Source organism: Oryctolagus cuniculus, chromosome 14 (genome assembly GCF_964237555.1).
Source record: "Oryctolagus cuniculus chromosome 14, mOryCun1.1, whole genome shotgun sequence".
NCBI classification, from domain to species: domain Eukaryota; kingdom Metazoa; phylum Chordata; class Mammalia; order Lagomorpha; family Leporidae; genus Oryctolagus; species Oryctolagus cuniculus.
The window spans coordinates 6,210,132-6,219,906 of record NC_091445.1 but is presented as its reverse complement, the minus strand read 5'-3'; the positions used below and the strand labels follow the sequence as shown (position 1 = coordinate 6,219,906).

The 9,775-nt window shown below is 45.7% G+C and overlaps 1 long non-coding RNA gene across 1 annotated transcript; it reads left to right on the top strand.

Annotated features, from left to right (window-relative positions):
- Positions 1-3,598: 3,598 nt before the first annotated feature.
- Positions 3,599-8,366, top strand: LOC138845130 (uncharacterized). The gene is made up of 2 exons (XR_011381859.1): positions 3,599-4,338; positions 4,959-8,366. It is a non-coding gene; the product is annotated as an uncharacterized lncRNA (long non-coding RNA).
- The last annotated feature ends 1,409 nt before the right edge of the window (positions 8,367-9,775 follow it).

Below are 9,775 nucleotides of genomic sequence, written 5' to 3'. Positions count from 1 at the left end.
CTGTCCCGGACCTGCCACAGCCCTGGATATCGTGGCAGAAGCAGAAGTCCCCAGCCTGCCAAGTTCCGGCCTTCTCCCCTGCCTCCTTTCTCTGACTTGAGTATCCTGATTCCATCTCTACTGAAATTTGTTCTGTGCCAGTTTTGTTCCGCATGACCTCAGATGTGTCAGTGATGGGCTATCAGAAGGCAGCTTAGTCTATGAACTTCACTCTGGCTGAGGAAAGCTGGGATGGTCTAGTGCCTTGTGCACGCCTTGCCCCACTGGGCTGGGCACTGACCTGAGAGCTTTCTGTGTTCAGATTCCAGATAGCTGTTTCATGGTGCAGCTGGAGGTGATGTGTGGTCTGTGACGGGAACAGATGTCAGTTTAAAACCTTGGGACTTGCAAAATATTCCTGTGGCCATTTTTTGAAGAACCACTGAAGAGGCCGTAGTCTTTCATTGAAGATGGAAAGGTGCCGTTGACTCACTGCAGTAACATGGCGCAGACAGGGAGGTGAATCGCAGATACAGGGTACGATACGGAAACACTGCATTGAGGTGGTCTCGGGATTCCAGAAGAAAACAAAGCGGGGTGGCAGTTCAGCATGCGACCTTCTCAGCAGCACACAGGCTGACCGAGTGTGCTGGGCGGGAGCACAGTGGTGTGTGGAAGACCTGAGGTACCTGTGGCACTTAGGGAGTATTAAGACATAAGCTTAGGAAGGTGGGCAGAGGGTCTTGTGTTCTCTCATTCCTGTCCATTACCTACCTCGGAGTCGAAGTTGACTGTGTTTTCCCTCCTGCCTAACACAAGACTCAAAAGCAGCCATGGTGCAGAGAGGGACAAGTGGTTCCATATCTACACTTCCTGGGTGTGCAGAAAAAGCTTCCTGTAGCAAGGGCTGGAGCTTTTAGCAAAGCCTTCAAGAAGACATAAGAAGCTGCAAACAGAGATTTTGATATACAGTAACAATAGATGTTCAAAATACATAGCATTTGAATACTATACAGTCTTGTTACGTATTCGTAATCAACAGGTCTCTATTAGCTGCCAAAAAACAGCACGTAGTTCATTATATACAGCTGTCTATGGTTTCTTTCATTTTAATGTAAACTAATCCCAAAAGAATCTGAAATGTCACACCCATATCAGAAAACAGGAGATAGATGAAAATGTATTTCCTGTGATTTTAAGAGCACAGATAAAACCCTAACCTCTGGTTAGTTCGTGTGTCTGGTGTGTAATAAAACAGTGAACTCTGAAGAGCCTTCCAGTTTTGTGTGTCCTATGAGTGAAAATGAGGTAAAACAGGTTGAGAGTGCAGCCTTCTGCGTACTGTGGAAGTGGAAACGTTCTGTATTCTTGTTACCTCCCCTTTTCACTTATTGGTGGCCTTGAGTAAGACTGAGAGAGCCAGAGCCACTTAGCTGGTTTGCTTTGTACAGGAAGTCTTAAATTCCGATTGAAACCGGATTCTGAGTAGAAGCGACAGTTACTAATTACTGTTGTTTTGCGTCTTGTCCGCAGCCACACACCTTCAGCCCAGACATGCAGGCAAGGAACTCTCATTCTCTGCCCCAAATCTTTGCATAGGGAGTGTCCATCGCAGTCGGATTACTTACCTCACCACTGAGCAATGTTGGAAAGCGTGCGCCTTTCCTGTGACGCAATGCCTTCGCGCCTTTACGTTCATACTACTACGGTTACATTTGTACTGCTACTAGGAAGAACTGGCCAAACCAAGTTGAAACAACGGCATTATTGGGTATGCTTAGAACTCAGGCAATATGAGCGCAGTTCAGAAATTCATGGGAAATGAAATTAAACAGTTTATTTAGATGCTAACATGTTAAGACCTATGCATAGTGTTTTCATAAGACGTTTTCCCATGAGCGTTCTGAAGATCCTGTATTCTGATGTGAATGGAAAAGCATAGTTAGTGTCTTTTAGTATATTTTGTGACTCTTCTCTGCTGTTTCATTGTAAGTACCAATTGATTGCAAGTGTTAATTAAAACAGCAAATCTCTGATTTCTAGTGCTCTTCAAAATAATTCAGAACGACCTGCTTGACTGTTTAATTTAATGTAGAACAGCAAAGTCTTCTCAGTTTGTAGATTTCCATTAATATCCTTAAAGCTAGCAGGTTTGGAGGTAAAAATGAAAAACAAATATTGGAAGTGAGCTTTGTTTGACAAGGAAGTCGCATAGGAGCAAATGTATAGAGATCCATGTCTTGTCCCCAAAGTGCCCATACCTGTCATTTATTGGCCACTTGAATATTTTTGACCAGCTGTGCTGTCTGGGATAAATACTGGAAAAATCGGGTAACTTGTTATGATGCAGCAAGTTAATAAGCCACTGCTTGGAATGCCCACTTTCCGTATTGTAGTGCTAATTGGAGTCTCAACTTCCTATCCTGCTTCCTGCGAATATGCCTGGAATGCAGCAGATAATGGCCCAAATACTTGATTTTCTGCCAGCCACCCATGTGGGATGTTCAGATGGAGTCCCTGACTCCATCAACTGCCTGACCCCGTCTCAGCTGTTTAGGGTATTTGTGGAGTGGCCAGCAGGTAGAAGGTGTCTATCTCACTCTGCCTTTCATTAAGTAAAAAAGTCTTAAACAACTGTCTTAAAAAGGAGGCATTCAAGGCATGGAGGATTTCAAGAAAGCCAGCATCAAAGAGTTTTTGCAGTGTCTCAGTGTTAAAAGTGATCTACAAGCCTAAGAGGATACCAAAACCTGGACCCTGGAAATTAAAAGTTACAAAGATCCTGGGAAAACTTAACATTCAGCAGGGACTCTTGAAAAGTGTAAGATGGAATTTGCCTTTTGGTTTGACTTGATAGAAATGCTATTTGCAAATTTTTGTCACAAATGAGGCCTCTATTAAATGTTGGAAAATAAGGAGAGTACTATGACTTATAAAATACGGGTTTAAGAAGTTTACAGGATGAAATTAAGAGCTAGAACACACAAATTGGAGCAATAAAATTGGATGCATTTTCTGAAAACCTCATTCAGATCTGTTAATCAGCTCTAAGCTCTAAGTGAACTGAAGGCCAGAACAGACACTTCTAACCCATCATGTTGGGTGCATTTAAGTATTTCCATTACGGACACTTTCAGAGAAGTCCAATCTGTTAATACAGAACAGAAAAGTCTGTTAAAAACGGGTGGTTCCTGAATCCCTAGGCGATTAGCTTGACCCACCATGAAATACAGAGAGGATGGATCTCTGGATCATCTTTGATTCTTACTCCACCATTAAAGATTGGAAAATGATTCCTGTCCTTTGTGACCCAGCAGGTAGATTCTGTTCCCAGAGGCATCCTTTGAGAACTGGCTCTGTGCCAGACCAGTGCTAGGTCAGAGTGTACAATGCTGAACCAGAGAACCCCTGCTGGCCTGGAACCTAGATTCTAGGGAGGACAACCAACCAAAAAAGTAATTGGACAGCTGGCGCCGCGGCTCAATAGGCTAATCCTCCGCCTGCGGCACCGGCACCCCGGGTTCTAGTCCCACTTGGGGTGCCAGGTTCTTTCCCGGTTGCTCCTCTTCCTGTCCAGCTCTCTGCTGTGGCCCGGGAGTGCAGTGGAGGATGGCCCAAGTCCTTGGGCTCCTGCACCCACATAGGAGACCAGGAGAAGCACCTGGTTTTGGATCAGTGCAGTGTGCCTACTGCAGCGGCCATTAGGGCGTGAACCAACAGAAAAAAGGAAGACCTTTCTCTCTTTCTTTCTCACTGTCCACTGTGCCTGTCAAAAAAAATAAAAATAATAACAAAATGTAACTGGACTGCACATGCAGTCTCCAATGAGGACCCAGGAGAGAAGCTGGAAGGATGATTTAGGTGAGGTGGTCAGAGAAGCTAATGATTGGGCCAAGACCTACCGCAGGCAATGTCAGCAGAGGTGAAAGGAACCATGTTTTCAAACCCATGGACTGGGAAGGGCTTGAAACTTGGATGCTGGAGAACCCGAGAGAAAGCTTACATGAAAAAATGAACATACTGAGTGACACAAAGAATGGCATGATGGGGTAGTAGGGGAGGCCCAATTCATGGTGGGCTTCGAAAGAAAAAGCTGGCCAATTCACGCAAAGGATGTGACCTTCCACAATTGCAGGAGCTGCTGTAGTGGTCTCTGAGACAGCTGACTGGGTTCATGTAGCAGGACACGGGAGAAGCTTCTGGATAAAACCCTGTGTCAGTCCTTGCTCTGAGACTGGTGCTGTGGACGTCCTACAGGAAAAAGCCGGCACCCTTCAGTTCAGCCCTGGATACAACTACCTCAGGAGTCCTCTGAAGGGGGATCCAGGAGAAAGTCGACCACTGGCTCAGGCTAGCAAGGTTAGTCGGCAGATCCATGATGGACGGGTGAGCTACAAAGTGCTGCTTTACCCCTCTCCAGCAGTGTCACCCAAGACTCCCATGTCCAAACCAGCCAGAACCTTACAGGGAAGGCACTTCCAGGAAGTGGGCACAGACCAACCAGGTGACATGGTCGTCATGCCTTCTGAGGCCAGCCTCGACCTCAACCCCGCAGCTCAGATTACTGTGTTCCAATCTTCATCTTCCTGAACCCTGTTCTGAACAGTCCTACTTTACGTCTATGCTGGAAATGTCCCAGTCCCCTCCCCTCCCCCCCTCCCTCCCCTCCCCCCCTCCCCTCCCCTCCCCTCTCCTCTCCTCCCCTCCCCTCCCCTCCCCTCTCCTTTCCCCCGTCTTGCTACCACCGGGCTGTGCTTGCTCTGTTACCTTCACATCTGCAGGGCCACCCCGAGATCATGCTCTGAGTTCATCTTTACTTGGGACCCCAGAAGGGTATCCAGGGGAGTGAGTGGAGGCGGTGCGGGGTGAGGGTGGGGGTGCTAGCATGCTGTTATCATTATTGAAACCAAGAAAAACACTGTAGACAAGATGAAAGATCTAGTAAAAATGTGTTCTTCCTGATTCTAAAACTTTAACAGCTGGGCTTTCCCATGTGGCATCATGTTACATAAATAACTGAGCCAGGAAACAGGCTGTGAAGAAGTCCAACAAAATGATAGATGAGCCTGGACACTCTGGATATCACACCCAAAGGAGCGACAAGGAAGTAAGTGGCCATTGGTAGGGGCTGGGCTCTGGTGCTGGCAGCGGTGACCTGCGACCATACAGGACCTGGCCGTCACCTGAGTCCTGTTTCCCTCGTTCTTCAGAAGTTTTCTGTCTGCTTAAGAATATTAACACCCCTAATCTACTCCTCGGGAACCTCTTCTGCTCTGTCGATGTTTGTCCTGCAAGTCCAGAGAGTGGCTCTCAGAAAATAAACCTGTTGAGCTTTAAGACTGAAACAAAGCTCTCAGTTCTTACATTTTCTCCCAGCTCTCCCTGCAGGGCTCAGCGTCCTCAGATGGCACACAAGGCCGAGAGGTATTAGGCAAAAACACTGAAGGGCGAGAAAGAGGATGTGGCTCTCCTTTTCCATTTATGGGACAGGGAAGTGGCCAGCAGAATTGAGACGTGATCCCAAGGGCAGGTAGAGAACAGGGGTGCCAGTCTCCCCTCCCCCCCTCCCCCGCGGGCTTGGTTTGCAGGGTCTCTGAACACCAGTGACTGTCCTCTATTTGTAGCACAACGTGGGCTTCTCCAATTCCCACTTTCCTTTCTCAGCAGTTGCTTATCCATGAACAAAGAGCCATACTAGAGAGCAGAAGATTCATTTGTCTGTTTCCCGGGCATGTTCTCCAACGTGCCATCGCAGCTGGAAATTCTACATGAGCGAATTGTACCCAGGAATTCACCACACTGAGGGCTTGCTTTGGTCTCTGAAGGGCCACAGGACACATTCTGGGATTCCAGCGGTGGTTACTTCAGTGGGAAACATTTAAGAAGCATGCCCCTGTTCTCCCTTTCTTTACCTGGTTCTTCCATTAACCTTACCGATCTGTGACTGTCAGCAAGAACCAACGCGTTGCCTGTAGCCTAAATGGAGGAGTCACGTGACCTCGGACAAAGCGAAAGCTTCTAAAAACCCACGCATGGTAGTTTAATCACTCATTATTTCCCCTCCATGTGCTTTTGCTTGCAGGGGCCCAGGGCCCAGGCCATGCAGCAGCCCCTTATCCAGGGCCCCTCCCCATGGCCAGAGTCACGGAGCCACAGCTGGTGCTCTTCCTGGGCTTGCCAAGGGTGCCTCAAGCCCCCTTCAGGTCACATGGGACAGGTCTCCGTGGTGCTCTTACTCCCACCTAAAAACGACTCAAAACTGTTTTTCTCATTGCAAAACTAAAACATGTGACCTGTAGAAATGATAGGAAGAGCAACTGTGTACACAAAGGGGGAAGAAATAAGGTTTCCAGTAATCCCACCCGTCCAAGGTAACCACGCGAGTCAGGTACAGATATCCAGGTAAAAAGGAAACACAATTATTTTTACAAATGGAAGAAAATATGTTCTTTCAGCGTCCTCTTCCCCTTGTTTAATAAATTATAAACAGCTTTGCACAGATCGCAGGTTTCTGCAGTTAGACCATGTGAAAACAATTGCAGAGCACAGCATTGTGGAATGCAACCTAAGTCATCTAACCAGTACCCTGTCCCTGGGCACTTGGATGGTTTCCACTCTGAAAACAGCATGTTTAAGACGCATGACTCCCAGCCGGCGCCACGGCTCACTAGGCTAATCCTCCACCTAGCGGTGCCGGCACACCAGGTTCTAATCCCGGTCGGGGCGCCGGATTCTGTCCCGGTTGCCCCTCTTCCAGGCCAGCTCTCTGCTGTGGCCAGGGAGTGCAGTGGAGGATGGCCCAAGTGCTTGGGCCCTGCGCCCCATGGGAGACCAGGAGAAGCACCTGGCTCCTGCCTTCGGATCAGTGCGTTGCGCCAGCCGCAGCGCACCAGCCGTGGCGGCCATTGGAGGGTGAACCAACGGCAAAGGAAGACCTTTCTCTTTGTCTCTCTCTCTCACTATCCACTCTGCCTGTCAAAAAAAAAAAAAAAAGCGCATGACTCCAATCACTTCAGCAATCTCTTATGATTAATTTGTATCAGACATACGTGAGTTAAGAATATCCCGGATTTCCACTCAGTTCTGCAAGATCGGTGTTTTCTTCAAGGTCAGTGGTGAATACTTCCTTCTGATTAGGTTTCTCTTGGAAGTATCTCTCCACAGGTCCAGTATCCTGAACTTAGACCCTGAAGAAACAGCATGCATGTCTTGTAAACGTTTAGTGGAATAGGCCACAGTACATTATAAACAATCACCTCTCCAGGCCCTGCCTTTCTGGTTAAGTCCCTGTGTGCATCAAGTGTGGAATCAGCTGCTGATGTTGGGTAAGTACTTCAAAAAGCCAGTGGAAAATAGGATGAAAGGAGAAGTTTATTTTGGTGCAGAAGAATAGCAAAGTCTTCAGGAGGTTCATGGAAAATGCATACTATGAAAAAAACAGCATAGATTCCAAATTTTTGCACCAAAATAAACACATCTTTTAATTCCATTTTCCCACCAACTTTGGCAAGCGCCCTCCCATTTGGATGTAGTTATTAAACACTGCAGGGCGGTGAGCAAAATGGAAAAGAACAACTCACTGTATTTTCAAAGCTCTTCATGTGAAGACTTACCGTCCCCAGGTTGGGCAAAAGAAATTAGGTCTCTAGGAAGTGATAGAGACAGAATAATAGCAAACACAGGAGCTTGGAGTGAGCTGAGGCTGTGGGTGTGCCCGGGAACATTCAGACTGATGCAACAGCGGAGGGGCACACGGCCAGCCATCTTACAGACATTGCTTCCAGATTTTCATTCATTCGGGGTGCAGAGGGACTGTAGTTTGACTTTATATGTTTATCTACTTAAAAGGCAGAGAAAGAGAGGAGGGGAGTTGAAGGAAGGAGAAAAGAATCCACTGGTTCTCTCTCCAAACGCTGGCAAGAGCCAAGGCTGGGCCAGATGGAAGTCAGGAGCCCAGAAATCCACTTGGATCTCCTGGATGGCAGGGGCCCAGGCCACTGAGTCATCATCTGCCGTCTGCCAGGATGCGTTAGCCGGAAGCGGGATGGGGAACAGAGGAGGCAGGACTGGGCCCAGGGCTCTGACGCAGGAGCCTCCTCGGCAGTGCCACACGCCCACCCACCCCCAATTCCACTTTAAGAAAGAATCTTGTGGGGGATCGAGTCACACACACAGGAACAATGGATGTTTTTTAAGTCTACAAAATGGAATATTTATGTAGTGGTTAAATATATATATTGAAATAAATTTTTGATGTGGAAAGATGTACACAACATAATTGATGAAACTGTTACAGAATAGTTTCTGAAGTGTGATTTGTGTGTGTGTGTGCACGCAAGCATGTGTGTGCAAAATAAAAATATAGGATAAAATAAGTGCCAATTATATACATTTGAATTTCATACCCTGATTTTATTCATGCATGACATTTTCAGACCATCTGATTCTTACTACAACTTGCTTTACTGATATTTTTTCCTTCTTTGTCACATTTTTTCCTCTTTGTCTCGTAAGAATAGAAAGGTCTTGGTCACTTTCTCTGTTGAACCTCTTGCTGCATCTCCTTTATTTCCTGCTTTCCCCCACACTCGCTCTCTAAAACTAGCTGTTTCACATGAATTACAAGTATTTAAGGGTGGTCACTCCTTATTTGCCTTTAGAAATCCAGAATGTGGACATTATTTAGTAAACTTTCATCTATTGTATAAATTCTTAATTCTTTGAAGAAGCACAAATGGACTGAATTTACCCCCTAATTCCCTGACTTCAAGCATTTCCAACCATCAAGAAAAGCATTTAAATTTAGAACTGACGAGAAACAGACTCAGTTATCTCCAAAATAGATGCATTAAGAATTGCCTGCCAAGGGTTTTGTGTAAAGGCAAAAGATAATAAACTTAAAATGTATATACGAGTCAGTGAAAGTTTTACATATACACCGGAGTGAGTGTGATCCAATTTCCAGAAACAAGTACTTTGCATTAAATATAAAATTAATGCCAAGAAAATTGGTTTAAATGTTGAGTGATGAAACCCAATTCCATTCCATCTTCACTGAAATGCATCTATCCAAGGTTGCATGGCACAACAATGTCAACTTTATAAATTTCCCCGATTTTCTGGTTTATGACAATAATGGCAAACATATATCCGTTCACTTTACATCCCTTGTAAAACGCTGAAGAATCTGGCATTTATTATGCCATCCAATTATGTACACTTTGAGACTTTTGAAAAACTGTGCTCTTCCAAGAGCCAGACTAAAAATCAACTACTAAAAAAAGTGTCTATGCTTATCTTGATAACTCTGAATAAGGAAGTCTGTGCGTGAATGGTTTTGTAATAGTTAAGTATGGCTTTGAATACTTAAAAACCTTTTTTGTTGAATCCTGTTAATTACTGAAACCAGGTTAGTGCATGACACATTGGAGAAGCTTATTATATAGGATTTATGCCTATCAGTTAAAGCCTTTTTATTGCTTAATGGTTTATCCGCCTTTCCTCACTAGAGCGCACATCAGATGGATGTCTTAAGTATCAACAGGGAGGGGATCAGCTGAGCTGTCAGTGAGGTATAGGTGATCAGTTTGCAGATTGTGGTCATTTTATACTTAAAAAATGTTGATCCCTCCTTTGGAATCATAGCCTCCTCACCTAACTCATTCCTCAGATGCTGTGGGTGAAAGTTGTTTTGGCAGTTCTCAGAGGCATGCAATGAAAAGCCAAGCTACACCACGGAGGAAGTCTCCCCTACCCTGGCCACCAGTACCACCAGTACCACCAGTACCACCAATAC